This window comes from Salmo salar, chromosome 01 (assembly GCF_965601325.2).
Source record: "Salmo salar chromosome 01, fSalSal1, whole genome shotgun sequence".
Lineage (NCBI taxonomy): Eukaryota > Metazoa > Chordata > Actinopteri > Salmoniformes > Salmonidae > Salmo > Salmo salar.
This window is the reverse complement of record NC_138291.1, coordinates 45685323-45707852: the sequence shown is the minus strand read 5'-3', so window position 1 is coordinate 45707852 and position 22530 is coordinate 45685323. Positions and strand designations below refer to the sequence as shown.

The following is a 22530-nucleotide window of genomic DNA, read 5'->3' as shown; positions in this document are numbered from 1 at the left end:
TACTTAAAAAATGTGGTGCATTTATTATCTTCTCCCTATCCATATTATGATTCCAGTAGCCTATGATTTATACATCTAAAATCAAGCAAACACGTTAACTGTTTCAAACTCTATACCTATAAATGTAATTTTGCATCATCGTGATGATGTGGCCCCTGACACTTTGCTTCTTGAAAGTCAAACATCTTGAAAACTTGACTGCTGACATACAAAACATTTAGGGACTATCAACACTGGACTAATGAAAAAAATACAAAAATATAGTTTTGAGTGGATATTCCCTTCAGGAATAGACTACTAAATACAGTATTACCCCCTCCGTGCCACCAGGCTTCCAAAATACAACTGCACTGCTACAGTGTGGAATCATGGGACCGGAGGAATGGAATGACAGGCAGCCGTGGGCGATACCAACTGGTAGTCGTTAAGGGGGGAGCAGTAGTTTACGATCTATATAGTCTTTATAGATATCAAAAGAGCAACGAAATATCTCTAGGAGAATACTTGGACTATTGAAATAGACATGCATTTACGGATATTTTCACTGAAGAACAGTCGGTATTAAAACAACTACTAAAGTATATAAAATCTGTACTAACCCCCCCCCCCCCCTATCCATGGTTTGAAGCCACCCTTCCACCTTCCACATGTATTCCTACTTATTACTGTTCCAAAGGGATAGAAGTCTGGCGCTCGACACACGCGTGTAATCCCTGTTTATATTTAAAACGTTAGTCTGCATTTGCGGACGACAAATTGGATGTACTATAGCGTTTTGATACAACTTGATCGGATTCGTTGTTTTTGAAAAGGAATTACGATTTGTTTTTCACATCAAAGGTACGTTATATTAAAAAAGTGTACATTTTACATCTCTGTCTTTGTAATTTCCCTCGCTGCTAAGTCCTTTAACTGATCCACCTCCTCTGCGCGTATGTACGAAGTTATTTTTCATTAGTCAAGTATTTTACATGAGTGTTATAACATGTATTCACTTGTTCCACGGTTATAATATGTTTTCAAACAGTTATTGAAACATTTAAATGTTTGGTCAACGGTTGGCTGTTCATAACAACCCGGACCCGAATAAGTATTGTGTCTACAATGTAGCGATGCTGTCAGAATGTTGCTGCTATCCTTTAGGCTACGTTATGGATCTGATACTTGAGACGGGATGCATTTTATTGCAACAATGTATCGATCTTCCTTTCTCACTATGGGTGATGTTTATTCTGCACTTTGTGACCACCCCTTTAACCATATGTTCATCGTTATTTAATGCTCATCTATTAAATCGACGTATGGTTTGTGTTTTACCTCTCTCCCCTTCCAGTTTGATTCTAAGCGTTGGCATACGCCTTCTAGTACCTATGATATTGTTGTTGTTATAGTTGGCTATAGTCGTTCTCTCTTCATAAAAAAAAGACTGGCCCCAAGTGTCCTGTAGGATGTTGTCACTTTGCCTGCCTGTGGTATAGTATGGTCGTGTCAAATCAAATGGCATCTGGAAGTAGGCTAGTATGTGGATGTCATGTAAATCAACGTAAGAACATCAGCCAGCATGCAAAACTATGGATTAAGTTGCGCATTACTAAATGTCTTCCCTATAACATTATCGCTGTTCCATTTTGAAACGGGTCACACAGTCCTTTATTTTGGACTAATTATTTTAGACTTCTTCTCCTATTGGATGGAATCTGGCATACTATTATTACTGCTCTGTAATGAAACGACTCTGCACGGAGAGACATGTAGGTTATTGGATGGTAGACCGTATAGAAGTAATATAGAGAGATAGAGTAGCATAGTATAACTAGGCGGTAGAAGAGGCTATCCCGTGAATCGTGTGTGTGTGTGTGTGTGTGTGTGTGGGTGTGGGAATATGTGTTTGCTTGTTGGGGACTTTCCCCCCTCTTGTGCCACTATGGACAAACTGCAATGTTTGCTTCAGTATTGAGGAATGCCAACAATTTCCTCCCTGTGGTCAGTGGTGGAAAAAGTAACCAATTGTCATACTTGAGAAAAAGTAAAGATGCCTCAATAGAAAATGACCCATTAAAATACTACTTGAGTAAAAGTATTTCGTTTTTAATATACTTAAGTATCAAAATAATTTCAAGTTCTTTATGTTAAGCAAACCAGATGGCACCATTTTCTTGTTTTTGTTTTACATTTACAGATAGCCAGGGGCACACTCCAAAACTCAGACATCATTTACAAATGAAGCATGTGTGTTTAGTCAGTCCTCCAGGTCAGAGGCAGTAGGGATCACCAGGGATGTTCTCTTGATAAGTGTGTGAATTTGACAATTTCCTGACATTCTAAGTATTCATAATGTACTTTTGGGTGTCAGGAAAATGTATGGAGTTAAAAAATACATTATTTTCTTTAGAAATGTAGTGGAGTAAAAGTCGTCAAAAAAAATGTAAAGTGAAGAACAGATAGTAAAAATGCTTTAAAAAGTGTTTTGGGCTATTAGACTGGCCAGCATTCTGTCATGGACAAGAGAGAGGTGAAATCGGTGCACGTTTTATTCTGAACTATAGAAACATAAGATGACATTGAACATATGCTGATGGTATTATTGGCATACCAGATGGGAGCAGATACTAAACAAGTGCTCTTTTAACCCTGAGGTTCTCATTATTAATTAAACCAATTACACATAAGAGTCATTGGACGAAGGCTTCTTCTGTACGGGGGGGGGGGGGGGTGTTTGTTAAGAGCCCCGACGCTCAATCTGAACATCAACACCCGTCACTTGCGGTACTGTTTTGGAAGCATAAGGACCTTATCTTTCATATCAACAAGAAATCATTTTCAAAAAACAGAAGGTTAAATTGATACACACTTTGTTAGGGTTAGTGTTCCCACACAGCCTTATCTCCATGTTACAGTGCTTGTTTAAAGAAAACAGAGGGAGGACGAGGCGTCCACCTGTTCTAATTAGCTACACTATATATACAAAAGTATGTGGACACCCTTTCAAATTAGTGGATTCGGCTATTCCAGCCAAACCCGTTGGTGACAGGTGTATAAAATCGAGCACACCGCCGTGCAATCTCCATAGACAAACATTGGCAGTGGAATGGCCTTACTGAAGAGCTCAGTGACTTTCAAGGTGCCACGGTCATAGGATGCCACCTTTCCAATAATTCCGTTCGTAAAATGTCTACCCTGCTAGAGCTGCCCTGGTCAACTGTAAGTACTGTTATTGTGAAGTGGAAATGTCTAGGGCCAGCAACGTGTCAGCCACGAGATGGTAGGCCACGCAAGCTCACAGAACGGGACAGGTGAGGGCTGTAGCACGTAGTGCGTAAAAAAAAAAAAACATATATCCTCGGTTGCAACACTCACTACCGAGTTCCAAACTGCCTCTGGAAGCAACGTCAGCACAATAACTGTTTGTCGGGAGATTCTTGAAATGAGTTTCCTTGGCCAAGCAGCCACACAAAAGTCTAAGATCACCATGCGCAATGCCAAGCATCAGCTGGAGTGGTGTAAAGCCATTGGACTCTGGAGCAGTGGAAATGCGTTTTCTGGAGTGATGAGTCACGCTTCATCATCTGGCAGTCCGATGGACAAATCTCGGTTTGGCGGATGCCAGGAGAACGCTACCTGCCCAACTGCATAGTGCCAACTGTAAAGTTTGGTGAAGAAGGAATAAGGCTGGGGCTGTTTTTCATGGTTCGGGTTAGGCCCCTTAGTTCCAGTGAAGGGAAATCTTAACGCTGCAGCATACAATGACATACTAGATGATTCTGTACATCCAACTTTCTGGCAACAGTTTAGGGAAGGCCCTTTCCTGTTTCAGCATGACAATGCGAGGTCCATACAGAAATGGTTTGTCGAGATTGGTGTAGAAGAACTTGACTGGCCTGCACAGAGCCCTGACCTCAACTCCATCGAACACCTTTGGGATGAATTGGAACGCCGACTGCGAGCCATGTCTAATCGCCTAACAATAGTGGTTGACCTCACAAATGTTTTTGTAGCTGAACAGAAGCAAGTCCCTGCAGCAATGTTGTATTGGCAAGCCTTCCCAGAAGAGTGGAGGCTGTTATAGCAGCAAAGGGGCGACCAACTCCATATTGGTGCGCATGAATTTGGAATTAAATGTTCGACGAGCAGGTGTCCACATACTTTTGGTCATGTAGTGTATCTTGCATGCTCTTAACACCGGTGTGAAAGCGTAACTTGGGAAGTGTAGTTTTGTCGGACGGAGGCACCCATAGCTATATGGATCTATGCAAAACTGCTACAGTAAGTGCATCTTTTTTATTTTAAGGATTCTTCCTCGCTGATCAAAGATAAGGTGCATCGCAAGCAACGATTATTTAAGTTTCTAAAGGTTAAAACCCAGCGTCGCGATTGTAGTTCATGGCTGAAAACTAATGCCTGAAAACTGTATGTAGAAGGCACAATGCCGCATAAAGTTTTCAAGAGCTATACAAATGGTATAGAGCAAAATCAAAGAACTCCCTAAATCAGATGATGCAGCTGAATTTGCTTGAGAAATTACCACCTCCATTGAGATGCTAAAAAAACAATTACAGCAGTATTGGGGGATAAAATGAGAGACTTAAAGGGCTACAAAGACAACAAAGTCTATGACTGGAATAACAACAACCACCAGGGAACAAACACAAGATACACCTGCAGATAGGCAGGTGGCAATCTCTTCTCAACCGATGACCAGATGAGCACTCCAAGTGACACAGACAATGAGACCATGCACCCCTTTTGCGGAAGACCGAGCTATCCACCCACCCAGCCAGACACCAACCACCAAGAAGAAGAAGACCAGGAGGTGCAGATGGGGCATGGGGTCCACTAAGGTGGTCACCCAGGACAGGCAAGTTCCTGTCCTGAACCTCTACAAAACATCCTTGACACTGATGCAGGAGTCTATGCTAAGTAAGGGACGGTCTTTAACCACCAATCAAAACATGAAAGCCTTCAAATTGAATGTGGATACCTACAAATTCATGCAACAACTGCACCTGAAATGTTTATTTTCCCCTCTGAACAGATCCAGTACAAGCTACATATCGAAAGACCCTACAAAGAAAGGGGAACCCCAACACAGCGGTCCCTCCCCTACTCCTCGTTCTTTCTCCAAGCCCTCATCATTTGTACTCCATACCCATATAAGCCCACTTGTCACCTTGTTTGGCAGACTGGTTGAAAATGAATGGGAAACTGTATATAAAAAAAATGACCAGGGACCCCAATATCACAATCTTCCTCCAGCTGAAAGACAAGCACTAAAAGATCTCCAGGAGAATAAGGACATGGTCATAAAACCTAAGGACAAAGGTGGCGCAATAGTTGTTATGGACATGAGCTATTATAATTCTGAAAATGGAAAGCACCTGAAAATGTCTTGTTCCTATCAACCCTTGCATAGTGGCCCTATTGCTTCTTTAAAATCAGAAATTGATAGCATGTTACAACATGCGTCTCACCAAAACTGGATCACCAAGCGTGAGTACGAGTTCCTAAATGTCACCTATCCAGTCACCCCAGTTATCTATTCACTTCTGAAAGTACATAAGAACCTGACTCAGCCTTCACGCATACCTATGATCAGCGACAGGATCAGTCACAGAGCCCCTTTCGAAATTCAAAGATTTTTTTTTCTGGAAGTTATGGTTTTAAAGTTGCCATCCTTTTTAAAAGACACAAAAGATCTCCTCAACTGCTTAAATGACGGTCAAATTGATTCCGATGTACTACTTGTTACATTAGATGTGGCCAGTCTGTACACCTTTATTGCCCATGCTGAAGGCCTACAATCGATTGCCAAATTCCTAAAGTCACGTGACAACTCTGTAAATCCCCCTGATTACTTTCTGTTGGAGCTCTTGAGATTGGGAGGCAGTTTATGTTAAAAATAAAGACTAAACCTTTTCTTCCCCATATTAAGTTTTGGAAGCGCTACATTGACTACAATTTTATTTTGGGGTTCATCTAAAGAGAATCTTAATGACTTTGTCCGTTATCTGAACAACACAACGACTTTCCTTCAATTCACTGTTGAAAGTGGTCCCAACAGTATCAACTTCCTAGATCTCAAAATATTCAAGGATGATGCTAACAAAATCCAAACTACGATCTATTGGAAACCAACAGAGGAGTACTGTCCTCCACTTCAACTGTTATCATCCGAGACATCTCAAAACCATTATCCCGATTGGCCGGTTTCTACACCTGAGTCGCAACTGCTCTACACTGAAAGAGTTTGACGCTCTGGCAAAGGAAATGACACACACGTTTGCTAACAGAGGATATTATAGTCCTGTCATTCAGCGCTCCTACCTCCTAGCTCAGAAGCCACAAAAGGACAGCACGTCATGGCTGTGCTTTGTAACAATCATTGTTCAAACAATCCTAAAACACTGGTCAATTCTACAAACAGAACTGATGCTCCAGCCTCTGGCGGAAAATCCCTTTCTGGAACAGGTCACATCCATCAGATGTGGCAACCTCTAAAATGCTCTCACAACGAGAGATGCTTTGGATTGATAGATTAAATACCATGCATCCTCGAGGTGTAAATTATGATTTCAGGCCATTTTTGTATGGTTCGAATGATTATATGGCTGCACTTTCATTTGTATGCTTATGTATATTTTCCTACATTGAATCACAATCTTTCTACCAGATGTACATTTTTCATACCCAAAAACATATATTTTTGTAACTAATCTGCGCCAAAATAGCAAAAAATGTATACCTTAATGTTATTTGAGATTATTCTGCTGATCTGAGTATTTGTATATGTGACCCGTTTCAGGAAACTAGGCGTATGTCGCGGGTCACTACTTTACAGGAGAGCCGTTGAAACGTAAACTTTTTTTTTTAATCTAAATCTGTTTTTTGTCAGAAATGCCTTCTGGAACATGTGAACTTTCACGTGTCTTAATAACAAACTTCAATGCCATCTGTAAATACGAATACAATTGTTAAATTACGAGCCTAGTTGGTTTAGCCACAGAAAAAGTCAGCAACCTTCCTGCTAGCCATGATTGGCTGAGATAATGAGTGGGTTGGACATGCCGAGAGATGTGTTTGGATTAGTGTGCCATATATCACGCTTCTATCTATTTGAGCTGGTCAGTATGTGTAGGTAATCATGTCTAACGCAGCTTTAAAAAATATATATTGCATAGTAAAACTGCATAAGTGTTGCTCTCCACTTTCTGGAGGACCGAATTTTGAAATCAGTGGATTTCAAGTATGATAGCTAAGGAGATGGAGAAAACGCCTATCTCCAGATGACATCTTCAAACTCAGGGCAACCATGGCATCTGTGACAGGAGACACATCCATCCATCATGTATATGGGTAAGATAGTCTATTTAGCTACATTTTCAGATATTACATGTTTCAAATTTTGCCTGAAAGTGGTTTTATTTCAAGTTAAAGTGTACTGTTAGATAGTGAACCAGCCAGCTAACTTTAGCTAACGTTGCATGTATGATCTCATTATTCGTATCTCAGAGCCTTTTGCTTGGCAAGTTATAGATTAATGTTAGCTAGTTAGCTAGTACTGTTAGCTCGCTAGCTAACATTAGCTGGCTCGATCGCTAGCTAACATTACGTGTATGGTCTTATTATTCGTATCTCAGAACCATTTGCTTGGCTAGCTAACATTGAACCTGGTTGGTTAGCTACCTGCAGATTCATGCAGGGTAGTAACGTCATGAATTGGGATTATGGTTCATTGTTTAGATAATTAGCTATATTTCTTAACAAAAGACTACAAGTAACCATTTCGGGTGCATTCGTAAATTCAGTCTGGCCATCTACTCCGATTTCAGAGCACTCTCGTCTGAGTGTGCCAGAGCGCAGAATAACTGATGAATTTACGAACGCTCAACACTTATTGAATATGGCCGGTGTCAGTAAACGTCGGCAAAAAAGCATAATTAAATTGTTGCCAGCAGCACAGGTAGTCACCAACGCTCTGGATAACATGAAAACCGCCAAACCAGCTCTGCTAGGGCGGGTAAAATGGTCAGAGTTTGGGTGGGGCTAAAGCTTAAGAGGGTGTGAATGATGCTGAATGGGTGTAGACAAAGAAGAGCTCTCCAGCAGGCCATTTTCTCAAAAGTGAGGTTACAAGTTGTTCAAATTTCAAAGCAGAATCCTATTGTTCCTCAAATGCAGTTTATGATATACCATTTTGTAGCTCTGTGTCTCTGGTTTTATCCAATGTAAAAAACACAATTTAAAATGTTGATACATAAGACTGAATCAAGGCGGTCGGTCACATATACAGTCCCAGTCAAATGTTTGGACACACCTACTCATTCAAGGGTTTTTCTTATTTTTTTTTTTTACTATTTTCTACATTGTAGAATAATAGTGAAGACATCAGAACTATTAAATAAAAAAAGTGTTAAACCAATCAAAATATATTTGAGATTCTTCAAAGTAGCCACCCTTTGCCTTGATGACAGCTTTGCACACTCTTGACATTCTCTCAACCAGCTTCACCTGGAATGCTTTTCCAACAGTCTTGAAGGAGTTCCCACATGTACTGAGCACTTGTTGGCTGCTTTTCTTTCACTCTTCGGTCCAACTCATCCTAAACCATCTCAATTGGGTTGAGGTCAGGTGACTGTGGAGGCCAGGTCATCTGATGCAGCACTCCATCACTCTCCTTCTTGATCAAATAGCCCTTACACAGCCTGGAGGTGTGTTTTGGGTCATTGTCCTGTTGAAAAACAAATGATAGTCCCACTAAGCGCAAACCAGGTGGGATGGCATATCGCTGCAGATTGCTGCGGTTGCCAGGCTGGTTAAGTGTGCCTTGAATTCTAAATAAATCACTGACAGTGTCACTAGCAAAGCAGCCCCACACCATCACACCTCCTCCTCCATGCTTCACAGTGGGAACCACACATGCAGAGATCATCCGTTCACCTACCCTGCGTCTCACAAAGACACAGTGGCTGGAACCAAAAATCTCAAATTTGGACTCATCAGACCAAAGGACAGATTTCCACCAGTCTTATGTTCATCGCTTGTGTTTCTTGGTCCAAGCAAGTCTCTTCTTATTATTGGTGTCCTTTAGTAGAGGTTTCTTTGATGTTAAGATGTCTGTTACTTGAACTCTGTAAAGCATTTATTTGGGCTGCAATTCTACAGCAGAGGTATTTCTGGGTCTTCCTTTCCTGTGGCGGTCCTCATAAGAGCCAGTTTAATCATAGCGCTTGATGTTTTTTTGCGACTGCACTTGAAGAAACTTTCTTAGTTCTTAATTTTCCGCATTGACTGACCTTCATGTCTTAAAGTAATGATGGTCTGTCATTTCTCTGCATATTTGAGCTGTTCTTCCCATAATATGGACTTGGTATTTTACCAAATAGGGCTATCTTCTGTATTTATTTAATTTAACCTTTGTTTAACTAGGCAAGTCAGTTAAGAACAAATTCCTATTTACAATGACAGCCTACCAAAAGGCAAAAGGCCTCCTGCGGGGACAGGGGGATTACATTTTTTTAATAATAATTAAAAAAACTAAAAAATGAAATAAAAATATAGGACAAAACACACATCACGACAAGAGAGAACACAACACTACATAAAGAGATACCTAAGACAACAACAGCATGGCAGCAACACATGACGACAGCAACATGGTAGCAACACATGACGACAGCAACATGGTAGCAACCCAACATGGCAGCAGCAGGGTACAAACAGGGTACAAACATTATTGGGCACAGACAACAGCACAAGGGGCAAGAAGGTAGAGACAACAATACATCACACAAAGCAGCCACAACTGTCAGTAAGAGTGTCCATGATTGAGTCTTTGAATGAAGAGATTGAGATAAAACTTTCCAGTTGGTGTTGGCAGCTCGTTCCAGTCACTAGCTGCAGCGAACTGAAAAAACGAGCAACCCAGGGACGTGTGTGCTTTGGGGAACTTTAACAGAATGTGACTGGCAGAACGGGTGTACCGCCCCTACCTCGTCACAACACAACTGATTGGCTCAAACACATTAAGACGGAAAGAAATTCCACGAATGAACTTTTAACAAGGCGCACCTGTTAATTGAAATGCATTTGAGGTGACTACCTCATGAAGCTGGTTGAGAGAATGCCAAGAGTGTGCAAAGCTGTCATCAAGGCAGAGGGTATATTTTGATGTTTAACACTTTTTTTGGTTACTACATGATTCCATATGTGTTAATTCATAGTTTTGATGTCTTTATTTTTATTCAACAATGTAGAAAATAGTAAAAATAAGGAAAAACCCTTGAATGAGTAGGTGTTCTAAAACTTTTGACAGGTACTGTATATTGTAACAATTGTTGGTTGACTAATATTTTGAATACCACTATGCACTGCCCTGTGCACCTAAGCACTTGAATAAAAAACAACGGCTTTAGCACATCTGATGCTCTGATGAAGACATAATTGCTGAAACGCGTTAGCCTGCCCGGCTGAAAATAAAAAGATGAAATGAGGTGACGTCTTAAAATATTAATTAAAAAAAAAATACACATTCTGGAGTGCTACCGTTTCCCAATGTTCTTGAACGTGGGATTTCATTTCAAGTAATTTTCATATATGGCAGAGCACCCAGCAATTACTGGTATTATTGTCATTAAGTGATATAACTCAATGTAACATAACTAATTTCCATATTTCTTACTTGCTGTATAATAACTGTGTCATTGAATTACATGGGAAATAAGTTTTCCCTTGTAGGCTAATCCAATAACAGAATGTTTGTTTTTCTCCACACAATTATTCCTAACAGATTGGTCCCGTGTGGCTCAGTTGGTAGAGCATTGTGTTTGCAACGCCAGGGTTGTGGGTTTGATTCCCACGGGGGACCAGTACGGAAAAAAATGTGTATGAAAAGTATGCATTCACTACTGTAAGTCGCTCTGGATAAGAGCGTCTGCTAAATGACTAGAATGTGAGTACTACAGATTTTGCATTGGTTGCTCTACCTGGTTTGTGATCAGTTAACCATACCTATGGTTGTTTAACAGCAATGCTGCAGAATAACAAGGATCTGGCAGCTTGGTGGTTAGGCAGGCTCCCTCCTAATTCATGGCAGTCCAATCAGATACCTCTGCTAATACATTACAGTGCCTTGCAAAACTATTCATCCCCCTTGGCGTGTTTCTTATTTTGTTGCATTACAACCTGTAATTTAAATTGATTTTTATTTGGATTTCATGTAATGGACATACACAAAATAGTCCAGATTGGTGAAGTGAAATGAAAACAATAACATGTTAAAAAAAATTCAAAAAAATTACAAACGGAAAAGTGGTGCGTGCATATGTATTCACTCCCTTTGCTATGAAGCCCCTAAATAAGATCTGGTGCAACCAATTACCTTCAGAAGTCACATAATTCATTAAATAAAGTCCACCTGTGTGCAATCTAAGTGTCACATGATCTCAGCATATATATACATCTGTTCTGAAAGGCCTCAGCGTCTGTAACACCACTAAGCAAGGGGCACCACCAAGCAAGCGGCACCATGAAGACCAAGGAGCTCTCCAAACAGGTCAGGGACAAAGTCGTGGAGAAATACAGAACATGGTTGGGTTATAAAAAAATATCAGAAACTTTGAACATCCCACAGAGCACCATTAAATCCATTGTTAAAAAATGGAAAGAATATGGCACCAGGGGGACCACCAACAAAAACTCACGGACCAGGCAAGGAGGGCATTAATCAGAGAGGAAACAAAGAGACCAAAGATTACCCTGAAGGAGCTGCAAAGCTCCACAGCGGAGATTGGAGTATCTGTCCATAGGACCACTTTAAGCCGTACACTCCACAGAGCTGGGCTTAATGGAAGAGTGGCCAGAAAAAAGTGTTTGGTGTTCGCCAAAACGCATGTAGGAGACTCCCCAAACATATGGAAGAAGGTACTCTGGTCAGATGAGACTAAAATTGAGCTTTTTGGCCATCAACGAAAACGCTGTGTCTGGCGCAAACCCAACACCTCACATCACCCCGAGAATACCATCCCACAGTGAAGCATGGTGGCAGCATTATGCTGTCGGGATGTTTTTCATCAGCAGGGACTGGGAAACTGGTCAGAACTGAAGGAATGATGGATGGCACTAAATACAGGGAAATTCTTGAGGGAAACCTGTTTCAGTCTTTCAGAGATTTGAGACTGGGACGGAGGTTCACCTTCCAGCAAGACAATGACCCTAAGCATACTGCTAAAGCAACACTCGGGTGGTTTAAGGGTAAACATTTAAATGTCTTAGAATGGCCTAGTCAAAGCCCAGACCTCAATCCAATTGAGAATCTGTGTTATGACTTAAAAATTGCTGTACACCAGCGGAACCCATCCAACTTGAAGGAGCAGTTTTGCCTTGAAGAATGGGAAAAAATCCCAGTGGCTAGATGTGCCAAGTTTATATAGACTTGGGGTATGTAATTGCTGCAAAAGGTGGCTCTACAAAGTATTGACTTTGGGGCGGGGTGAATAGTTATGCACGCTCAAGTTCTGTTTTTTTGTCTTATTTCTTGTTTTCTTCACAATAAAAAATATTTTGCATCTTCAAAGTGGTAGCCATGTTGTGTAAATCAAATGATACAAACCCCGCAAAAGGTAACAAAATAGGAAAAATGCCAAGGGGGGTGAATACTTTCCAAGCCACTGTACATGCTTATTTTCCTCTCTAGCTTCTCCAGCTGTTGGAAGAAAGCGGAAGAAAAACAATGGCTGTTTTTGTGCTTATTTGTCCAGTTGATTTGAGGAAATAGAGCAGCTCCCGTGCTCCAAACTGATGTCCTCTGGTAAGACGAGAGACACCGTAGAGACACACTCTCTTAGAAAAAAGGTGCCATCTCGAACCTAAAAGGGTTCTTTGGTTGTCCCCATAGGAGGACCCTTTGGAGAACCCTTTTTGGTTCCAGGTAGAACCATTTCCACAGAGTTCTACATGGAACTAAAAAGGGTTCCCCTATGTGGACAGCTGAAGAACCCTTTGGAACCCTTTTTTCTAAGAGTAAAGAAAGTAGACACATAGAGACACAGTAGAGTTAGTGTGGGGAGTAGACACAGTGTGTAGAAACTCAGACACACAGGAAACACAGAGAAAAGTAAATGGTGCAGGTGCTGTCTCTGGATAGGAAGGAAGTGTCCCCTGCCTGAGCAGGAAACAAAACAAAAACATCACCGTCAGTCAAGCTGGTAAAGAGATTAAGTAGGTCTTTCTGGGACAGACCTTTTTTTCCTCTGAGCAGCTGTTTGTGCTGTTTTGCTTGAGAACCAATTTGTTTTTGCCCATGTCATCCCACCTAGTTTGGTGACGATCTGTGGGAGGAAGCAACCTACCTGCCTTGTGATTTTATTATATTTGTTCTTCTCCTAAGTCTTGTCTCTGGCTTTCTCTCTAATGTCCTCTTGAGGATCTTCAGTCCAGACTTACTCTTGTTTGGTTTTGTGTGTAAAACCTGACTGATTCACTGATCCCCTCCTCACCACTACTGCCTCACCCAAAGACCATAGCCTCAGGGCCCTCTCTCTTCCACTACTGTTGTCATAATCCATTCTGCAGTGATTACCGTAGACAAATAGTTCTGTATGCTGCTTCTGTAGCTAGCTAAGCTGCCTGACCGACAGACTCTTGCAATGTGTTATGGAGTGTCTCTCTCTCCCTCACACCTCTGTCCCCTCTCTCTTTCTCTCCTCTTTCTCAATATGTCATTCTGTCTTTTCTTATCTCTTCTTTATTCTCTCTCCTTTCTCACTGTCCCCCTCTCTCTATTTCACTCGCTCTCTCGATCTCCCCCTCAAGTCTTTTTTTTTTGTACCTCTCCCTCATCTCTCTAACTCTGTTATCTTTAGTTCCATCCATGTGACACAGACAGTGCACAGATGTGGAGAGAGACTCACTGCATTTGCATACACTTTGTTTATACAATGACATGTAGTGTTCCCCCCTTGAGGAATAACCTGTTTTTAAATGGTTTATTAATTATGTAATCTCAGATAAAATAATGTCATAATTTAGACTGACTCGAAGCATCATCTGGTTTTGAATGATGCACAATTTGACAACAGATAGGCCCAGGACTGTCTGTTATTATCAATTACTGCCATCTCATATTTACAGTTTAAGTCGGAAGTTTACATACACCTTAGCCAAATGCATTTAAACTCAGGTTTTCACAATTCTTGACATTTAATCCTAGTAAATATTCCCTGTTTTAGGTCAGTTAGGATCACCACTTTATTTTAGGAATGTGAAATGTCCGAATAATAGTAGAGAGAATTATTTATGTCAGCTTTTATTTCTTTCATCACATTCCCAGTGGGTCAGAGGTTTACATACACTCAATTAGTATTTGGTAGCATTGCCTTTAAATTGTTTAACTTGGGTCAAACGTTTCGGGTAGCTTTCCACAAGCTTCCCACAATAAGTTGGGTGAATTTTGGCCCATTCCTCCTGACAGAGCTGGTGTAACTGAGTCAGGTTTGTAGGCCTCCTTGCTCGCACACACTTTTCAGTTCTGCCCACACATTTTCTATAGGATTGAGGTCAGGGCCCCGACTTTGGAAGTTTGCTTGGGGTCATTGTCCATTTGGAAGACCCATTTGCGACCAAGCTTTAACTTCCTGACTGATGTCTTGAGATGTTGCTTCAATATATCCACATAATTTTCCTGCCTCATGATGCCATCTATTTTGTGAAGTGCACTGCCTGCAGCAAAGCACCCCCACAACATGATGCTGCCACCCCCCGTGCTTCACGGTTGGGATGGTGTTATTCGGCTTGCAAGCCTCCCCCTTCGGCTTGCAAGCCTCCCCCTGTTAACAAAACTATAGTTTGTTAACAAGAAATCTGTGGAGTGGTTGAAAAATGACTCCAACCTAAGTGTATGTAAACTTCCGACTTCAACTGTATGTAAAGGTATTCTGATCTGGGACCTGTTCCCTGACCATAGTTGCATCCCGAAATGCCAGTACATTCCCTATGTAGTGCACTAATTTTTATCAGGGCCCCCTGCACTATATAGGGTATCATTTGGAACACAACCCATGACTCTACTTTACCCTTTATATACAAATCATATCAGTGAACTGTGTTATTGGAGTATAAAGTGTCTGAGGGAATCATATTAGTGTCTGAGGACAATATTGCACAGCAACCATGAGAAAGGAAGGGGTTACTGTTATTGACATGGAGAAATACTATCTTTCCCCTTCTGCCTGTCTGTGTTGGGTTCCAACACACGCTCACCCACACGCTCCAACCTCCCTCTCACTGTAAAGTTGTATTGCAGAAAAAGGCTGCTGGCTGGCTCCCATTTCACCAACAGTAACAGTAACTAGTCTATTCTTTATCCAACACTGTGGTTAGACTTATCCTCATTTGTGAAAAATCTACCACCGGGACTACAGAAGGAGAAGGAAAATCACAAACTCCATCCTTCCTATTCCGTATTTAGCACAGTACCCCAGAGGGTAGAGGGTGCAATTTGGGACGCGGACAGTGTGTCTCACGTCACGTGCAACTCACTGTAGCTGTGAACATGATCTTTATAACCAGGGGAGTATCCCAGTTTAGTGTTGCTATTGATATGTCTCTGCATATTCTGTTGTGTTCTAAAATATCTTTCATCTGCTGAGTTGTTTTTAACAGGATTAGCCTCATTTAAAACGTCAGGCATTGGGTGTGTATGAATAACACTAGTCTGTTTTTCCCAACCATTTTCTTTGCAGCCACATCCTCTTCTGTTTTGAGCATATATATATATATATATATATATATATATATATATATATATATATATATATATATAAAATGGTCAGGGTGGTAGTGGGGGGTTTTCTCAGGGCTACTAGTGATAGTTTAGCAGGTTACTCATGCATGTCACAGGGCTGAGCTCCATGGGCCTGGAGTAAGGGAGGAGAGAGGGGGAAGGGGAGAGAGGGAGAGACTGCTGCTGACGGTTCAAACATGTCTGGCAACTCTGGCGGTTTGAGGTGTGTGTGTGTATAGTTTTTTGAGGTGTGTGTGTGTGTGTGTGTGTGTGTGTGTGTGTAGTTTTTTGAGGTGTGTGTGTAAAGTACTTTGAGGTGTGTGTGTGTGCGCTAGTCAGTACTTAAAAAAAAAATCTGAAAGTAAACTTTGTTGTGCATGTATATAGGGGATAGGGTGTCATATGGGACACAGCCCAGGTGTACTGACTGCTGCCACAGACGTTTGACTGTCGATTCCCTGGCCGGTTTCCTTAACCTGTTTAACAGGCTATGTATTTGAATAACACACATCATTATCAAGCATAGTGACACCACCATGAATATCCAGATGAGATTAAAATACCTGTTGGCTTATGTTGTCAGACACTTTGTGTTGCCTATAGGCTAAAGCTACACTGGATTAGTTTAGGTACTATAGACCTATCATTTAATATAAGTGTTAGTTGTTGTTTTTAACCATTCCGCCAACTGCTTATCGCAGATGTGCATGTTGTCGCAGATGTGATCGTACTACAGCAATGATGTTGTGGCTTTGTTGTGTACAGACTTGAGCTATGATAATGGACATGACATTTGATCCAATAAGACTCTTAGCTAAGCGTTTACGCTTTCAATCTTCTCAGATCAGTATTGTGGAGACAAAGCTGCTTTGTCTGAGCCGCACTGTCGCTAATGCTGCATAGGGACCAATGTTCCCTCACATTTTTGGGGGCACTGGTCTTGTAAGCAGACACTTGAACATTGTGCGAATGTTTACAGTAAACACGGAAGCTGTAACGTTACAGTTTTAGACAGTAGCCAATAGGGTATTGTAGCTATTTGAGCATAATGTAGGCCTACCAACAAAACCATTGGACCGAATCCCTTAACATTTTGATTTATATGATATATCTTACGGTAGCCTATATGTGGTGTTCAATGCAGGCCTACATTACATGAGACTTAAAAAAAAGAAGTTTTTACATTATGAAGGGCTTTACATTAATTAATGATTTTTTACTTGGTCTGTAACACCATGGGCCAGATAGATGACTGTAAATTGCATTGTATTGAGTTGTATGATGCAAGAAACCACTTTACAACATAAAATTAATTATTATTACCATACAGAGAATTAGATAATTTAGGCTACCCCTCTGCCTATTGGCTTATTTGCATATTCAAGCCTGTCTCAAAATACAAAATGCCTCTTTAATTAAGACATAAGCTTTTTACCTGACTGGCTTTTCAAAGACAGCTTGAAATGTATCCTACACATTTTGTGCTGTTGTAGGAAGCAGTAACTTCACATTGATGACCTATTCTTATCTATAACTGGGCTAATAACTAGCAAATAATATCAACAAATGTGCACACGCGTGCGGCTCTGCACTCTGATCGTCAGATCTGAAAAGCATATTCACTTGCGGGTTATTGAAAGACCCCACCTGGGCTACACCGCCAATAGAATTCTACTCCATTGCGCTCTGGCTCTGCTTACAACAAAATCACAGATTCAATCTTGCAAAGTTAGATTTGTTTTGGTTTGTTGCATTGGAAAGGGGCTGATATAATGTTGATTCGATCACAGAAAAAATGTTGATCTATATACTGCAAACTAATGGGGCGAACTCCGTGAAGTTCAATCTCTTGCGTCTCTGACATGGTATTTCTTCTGCGTGGCAGTCCTGGAGGAAGTGCGCAGCTTAGAGGGAACGTTCATAGGGACTGAACCACAGAGCTTTGCTTTAGGTTTTAGCAACGGAGTTCCATGCAATAAGGGCTCTATATAATACTGTACACTTTATTGAAATTGTTCTGTATTTGGGGACTGTGAAAAGACCCCTGGTGGCATATCTGGTGGGGTAAGTGTGTGTGTCAGAGCTGTGTGTAAATTGACTATGCAAACAATTTGGGATTTTCATCACATTTAATGTTTCTTATAAAAAGAAGTGATCAACTCTTAGCCAAGAGAGACTGGCATGCATAGTATTTATATCAGCCCTCTGATTACAATGAAGAGCAAAACGTGCCGCTCTGTTCTGGGCCAGCTGCAGTTTAACTAGGTATTTCCTTGCAGCACTGGACCACACGACTGGACAAGAATCAAGATAAGACAAAACTAGAGCCTGCAGGACTTGCTTTTTGGAATTTGGTGTCTAAAAAGCAGAGCATCTCTTTATTACAGACAGAACTCTCCCCATCTTTACAACCATTATATCTATATGTTTTGACCATAACAGTTTACAATCTAAGGTAGCACCAAGTAATTTAGTCTCCTCAACTTGTTCAACAGCCACACCATTCATTACCAGACTCAGCTGAGGTCTAGAACTTAGGGAATGATCAAATCAAATGTATTTGTCACATACACATGGTTAGCAGGTGTTAATGCAAGTGTAGCAAAATGCTTGTGCTTCTAGTTCCGACCATGCAGTAATATCTAACAAGTAATCTACCAATTCCACAACAACTACCTTGTACACACAAGTGTAAAGGAATGAATACGAATATGTACATAAAAATATATAAATGAGTGATGGCCGAACGGCATAGGCAAGATGTAGTAGATGGTATGGAGTACAGTATATACATATGAGATGAGTATTTGTACCAAATAAAATGCTCTTTGTTTTAAAGATGTTCAGGACCAGTTTATTATTGGCCACCCATTCCAAAACAGACTGCAACTTGGCTATTATAGGGAATATACCATTTGGGACACAGCCTGAGGCTTTTATTTTCCAGTCAGACTGATTCAGTGCAGATCAGACTGTTGACTCTCTCCTGTCTAAGCATAGTTTAAGTGGAGGAGGATATGTAACAGTCAACATGGAGATTTCTGGAGGCTGATCTGATGGGGGGGCGGCAGCGTAGCCTAGTGGTTAGAGCATTGGACTAGTAACTGAAAGGTTGAAAGTTCGAATCCCCGAGCTGACAAGGTACAAACCTGTTGTTCCGCCCCTGAACAAGGCAGTTAACCCACTGCCATCATTGGAAGTAAGAATTTGTTCTTAACTGACTTGCCTAGTAAAATGGAGTGGTATAAAGACCTGAATGTCTTTATACCATCAGGCTAGCACTTTATATTACAGCACAGCATAAAGTGGTAATAACATGGTAATAGTACAGTTAAAGTTTTATATTGAACAACATTCAAAACATGCTTTGCAAAGGCAGAGATGCCCCTCCACCTCCACTCTGAATCATGGCAGAATGAGCAAGATTGTTAGGTGCTGGAGATAATGATATTTGATTATAGGGCTGTCCCCCAAATAAAAATAATCTTGGCCGACCGAAAGTCGTCTGTTCTTTCGACCAATTGATTGGTTAAAATGTGTATATTTCAATATATAGATACACCCTATGTGTTTTAATAAATCAGCTATATGCAGTCTGATGCTTTAAGTGCACTGCTTGATGAAATAATACACAAATGACCAGAGATCAAGATAACCAGAAGAAAAACTTAACCTGACCCGGCTATCCTCCTGCTGGCTTTCGCAGATTCTGCCGTTACTCTCCTGAAGTTGCTGGTAATACGAGGAGTCGGCAACCTTTCTCATGTTAAATGCCAATTTATTTGTACATTTTTGTGGAACAGTTTCATTTCATTTCTAATCTTCGTATCTCAAAATCATTGTCCTCTGGTTAATCAAAATTCTATCCAGATCTAAACATTTACATTACATTACATTTAAGTCATTTAGCAGACGCTCTTATCCAGAGCGACTTACAAATTGGTGCATTCACCTTATGATATCCAGTGGAACAACCACTTTACAATAGTGCATCTAAATCTTTTAAGGGGGGGGGGGGGTTAGAAGGATTACTTTATCCTATCCTAGGTATTCCTTAAAGAGGTGGGGTTTCAGGTGTCTCCGGAAGGTGGTGATTGACTCCGCTGTCCTGGCGTCGTGAGGGAGCTTGTTCCACCATTGGGGTGCCAGAGCAGCGAACAGTTTTGACTGGGCTGAGCGGGAACTGTGCTTCCTCAGAGGTAGGGGGGCCAGCAGGCCAGAGGTGGATGAACGCAGTGCCCTTGTTTGGGTGTAGGGCCTGATCAGAGCCTGAAGGTATGGAGGTGCCGTTCCCTTCACAGCTCCGTAGGCAATCACCATGGTCTTGTAGCGGATGCGAGCTTCAACTGGAAGCCAGTGGAGAGAGCGGAGGAGCGGGGTGACGTGAGAGAACTTGGGAAGGTTGAACACCAGACGGGCTGCGGCGTTCTGGATGAGTTGTAGGGGTTTAATGGCACAGGCAGGGAGCCCAGCCAACAGCGAGTTGCAGTAATCCAGACGGGAGATGACAAGTGCCTGGATTAGGACCTGCGCCGCTTCCTGTGTGAGGCAGGGTCGTACTCTGCGAATGTTGTAGAGCATGAACCTACAGGATCGGGTCACCGCCTTGATGTTAGTGGAGAACGACAGGGTGTTGTCCAGGATCACGCCAAGGTTCTTAGCACTCTGGGAGGAGGACACAAGGGAGTTGTCAACCGTGATGGCGAGATCATGGAACGGGCAGTCCTTCCCCGGGAGGAAGAGCAGCTCCGTCTTGCCGAGGTTCAGCTTGAGGTGGTGATCCGTCATCCACACTGATATGTCTGACAGACATGCAGAGATGCGATTCGCCGCCTGGTTATCAGAAGGGGGAAAGGAGAAGATTAATTGTGTGTCGTCTGCATAGCAATGATAGGAGAGACCATGTGAGGATATGACAGAGCCAAGTGACTTGGTGTATAGCGAGAATAGGAGAGGGCCTAGAACAGAGCCCTGGGGGACACCAGTGGTGAGAGCACATGGTGCGGAGACAGATTCTCGCCACGCCACCTGGTAGGAGCGACCTGTCAGGTAGGACGCAATCCAAGCGTGGGCTGCGCCGGAGATGCCCAACTCGGAGAGGGTGGAGAGGAGGATCTGATGGTTCACAGTATCAAAGGCAGCAGATAGGTCTAGAAGGATGAGAGCAGAGGAGAGAGAGTTAGCTTTAGCAGTGCGGAGAGCCTCCGTGACACAGAGAAGAGCAGTCTCAGTTGAATGCCCAGTCTTGAAACCTGACTGATTAGGATCAAGAAGGTCATTCTGAGAGAGATAGCAGGAGAGCTGGCCAAGGACGGCACGTTCAAGAGTTTTGGAGAGAAAAGAAAGAAGGGATACTGGTTTGTAGTTGTTGACATCGGAGGGATCGAGTGTAGGTTTTTTCAGAAGGGGTGCAACTCTCGCTCTCTTGAAGACGGAAGGGACGTAGCCAGCGGTCAAGGATGAGTTGATGAGCGAGGTGAGGTAGGGGAGAAGGTCTCCGGAAATGGTCTGGAGAAGAGAGGAGGGGATAGGGTCAAGTGGGCAGGTTGGTGGGCGGCCGGCCGTCACAAGACGCGAGATTTCATCTGGAGAGAGAGGGGAGAAAGAGGTCAAAGCACAGGGTAGGGCAGTGAGAGCAGGACCAGCGGTGTCGTTTGACTTAGCAAACGAGGATCGGATATCGTCAACCTTCTTTTCAAAATGGTTGACGAAGTCATCCGCAGAGAGGGAGGAGGGGGGGGGGAGGGGGAGGAGGATTCAGGAGGGAGGAGAAGGTAGCAAAGAGCTTCCTAGGGTTAGAGGCAGATGCTTGGAATTTAGAGTGGTAGAAAGTGGCTTTAGCAGCAGAGACAGAAGAGGAGAATGTAGAGAGGAGGGAGTGAAAGGATGCCAGGTCCGCAGGGAGGCGAGTTTTCCTCCATTTCCGCTCGGCTGCCCGGAGCCCTGTTCTGTGAGCTCGTAGTGAGTCGTCGAGCCACGGAGCAGGAGGGGAGGACCGAGCCGGCCTGGAGGATGGGGGACAGAGAAAATCAAAGGATGCAGAAAGGGAGGAGAGGAGGGTTGAGGAGGCAGAATCAGGAGATAGGTTGGAGAAGGTTTGAGCAGAGGGAAGAGATGATAGGATGGAAGAGGAGAGAGTAGCGGGAGAGAGAGAGCGAAGGTTGGGACGGCGCAATACCATCCGAGTAGGGGCAGAGTGAGAAGTGTTGGATGAGAGCAAGAGGGAAAAGGATACAAGGTAGTGGTCGGAGATTTGGAGGGGAGTTGCAATGAGATTAGTGGAAGAACAGCATCTAGTAAAGATGAGGTCAAGCGTATTGCCTGCCTTGTGAGTAGGGGGGAAGGTGAGAGGGTGAGGTCAAAAGAGGAGAGGAGTGGAAAGAAGGAGGTAGAGAGGAATGAGTCAAAGGTAGACGTGGGGAGGTTAAAGTCACCCAGAACTGTGAGAGGTGAGCCATCTTCAGGAAAGGAACTTATCAAGGCGTCAAGCTCATTGATGAACTCTCCAAGGGAACCTGGAGGGCGATAAATGATAAGGATGTTAAGCTTGAAAGGGCTGGTAACTGTGACAGCATGGAATTCAAATGAGGAGATAGACAGATGGGTCAGGGGAGAAAGAGAGAATGTCCACTTGGGAGAGATGAGGATTCCAGTGCCACCACCCCGCTGGCTCGATGCTCTAGGGGTATGCGAGAACAGAGGGGCAGACGAAGAGAGAGCAGTAGGAGTAGCAGTGTTATCTGTGGTAATCCATG

The 22530-nt window shown here is 42.5% G+C and overlaps 1 protein-coding gene across 2 annotated transcripts in view; it reads left to right on the top strand.

Annotated features, from left to right (window-relative positions):
- The first annotated feature begins 679 nt into the window (after nt 1–679).
- The window catches only part of LOC106603225 (FERM domain-containing protein 6), an 83486-nt gene continuing 61635 nt past the window's right edge, over nt 680–22530 (top strand). For both annotated transcript variants that reach the window (XM_014196585.3, XM_082974851.1), the window contains exon 1: nt 680–840. The gene's annotated coding sequence lies outside the window, so the exon portion shown is untranslated. The remainder of the gene's footprint in view (nt 841–22530) is intronic.